The following is a 2,130-nucleotide window of genomic DNA, read 5'->3' on the forward strand; positions in this document are numbered from 1 at the left end:
AAGCCAGTTCCCGGTAACAACATGCTGTAGTTGGAGGTAGGAGTACTGGGACTCAAATCTTTGGCAACTTGATATTGGGAAACTCTGAACTGTTCCCTTTCAATTCTCTCCTGGGCAAAATGTAAATAACGGTTTCTGCTTCACTTACTGTCCAGAATTCTTTAGGCAGTTATATCTGCTAACAGTTTACATTGTTACCATATTCAAATGAGATCATCAAAAGGCATTATCTCTGCACATGACCTGTGTAAACTGTAAATATATAATTGGTGATTAAAATTCTTACTTTTTTATTTTTTAACTCAGGTTGGTTTGAGGAAAGCAATGTTTTTCAGTTTTTTGGTTAAACTTTCCCAGAGGAGTTTGAAACTCTTCCCTGCACCTACCCTAGAGTTTATCCACAGCATCGCATGTTTATTGACATCAAGGAGGAAGCATTTCAAAAATGTCTTGCCCTAAGCAATTGAATTGTATGTAATCTCTGGGGGTGGAGCAGTCAAAAAACTCCCCAGGTGATCCGAATGTGCAGCCAGGGCGGAGAAACACAGCCTCAAGAAATGATTTTCCAGTTTAACACCTGAAGTTCAGCCAGAAAAACTCCTAAGCATTACAACTGTTCCGGGTGGGCGGGTAGTGGTTTATCCAGCCTCCCTCTCACTTTCAGGAAGGTGGAGGCTGCAGCCATTCCTGGTGCTTGGACAGGTGGATAGAGGATCTGCCTCTGCCATTACAAAATGCCACTGCCAGCATTTAATATTTTCAACAGTGGTAATAAAATCACTTTTTATAATTGAAGTGCTTCACAGATTCCAGAGTGCTTTCAAATGCATCGACTCATTGAAATAAATTTACTTTGCCCCCACCAATACAAAGAAACAAGTGCTTTTTAATAGGAATTTTAGAAAGTATAGAAAAGCTGAAAGAAGACATCAAAAAATCTTCCAAATGCCATTACTTAAAGACAATCATATTTTGTAAATTTCTTTCTAATTTTTTAACAAATTAGTTAAAATTTTTATCATAAAATTATGCATATTTGTTGTAAAAAAAAGTTAAATACCAAATTTATAGAGCAAAAAATGAAAGTCCCTATCCCCCCTCCAACCCCTCACCTATCCCAACTCCTACCCCACCTTATTAAATTACACTCTTCAGAGTCAGATGTTGTTAATAGTCTTTGTTTGTCCAATTTAGAAGACTTAAATTTTTTTTTTCATTTTTAAAAAAGTTTCCATAGGTTATTGGGGAACAGACGGTGTTTGGTTACATGAGTAAGTTCTTCAGTGGTGATTTGTGAGATTTTGGTGCACCCATCACCTGAGCAGTATATGCTGCACCCCATTTGTAGTCTTTTATCCCATACCCCCTTTCTACCCTTTCCCCCTGAGTCTCCAAAGTCCATTGCATCATTCTTATGCCTTTGCATCCTCACAGCTCAGCTCCCACTTATGAGTGAGAACATACAATGTTAGTTTTCTATCCCTGAGTTACTTGACTTAGAATAATAGACTCCAATCTCAACCAGGTCACCGTGAATGCCATTAATCCATTCCTTTTTGTGGCTGAGTAGTAGTCCATCATGTATACATACCACAGTTTCTTTATCTGCTCATTGATTGATGGGCATTTGGGTTGGTTCTATGGTTTTGCAATTGCGAATTGTGCTGCTATAAACATGCGTGTGCAAATATCTTTTTCATATGATGACTTATTTTCCTCTGAGTAGATACCCAGTAGTGGGATTGCTGGATCAAATGGTAGTTCTACTTTTAGTTCTTTAAGGAATCTCCACAGTGTTTTCCATAGTGGCTGTACTAGTTTACATTCCCATCAGTCATGCAGAAGTGTTCCCTGATCACCACATCCATGCCAACATCTACTATTTTTTGATTTTTAGATTATGGCCATTCTTGCAGGAGTAAAGTGGTATCACGTTGTGGTTTTGATTTGCATTTCCCTGATCATTAGTGATGTTGGGCATTTTTTTGTATGTTTATTGGCCATTTGTATATCTTCTTTGAGAACTGTCTATTCATGTCCTTAGCCCACTTTTTGATGGGATCACTTTTTTTTCTTGCTAATTTATTTGACTCCCTTGTAGATTCTGGATATTAGTCCTTTGTCAGATGT

Source organism: Mandrillus leucophaeus, unplaced genomic scaffold (assembly GCF_000951045.1).
Source record: "Mandrillus leucophaeus isolate KB7577 unplaced genomic scaffold, Mleu.le_1.0 Scaffold858, whole genome shotgun sequence".
Taxonomy (NCBI): Eukaryota; Metazoa; Chordata; class Mammalia; order Primates; family Cercopithecidae; genus Mandrillus; species Mandrillus leucophaeus.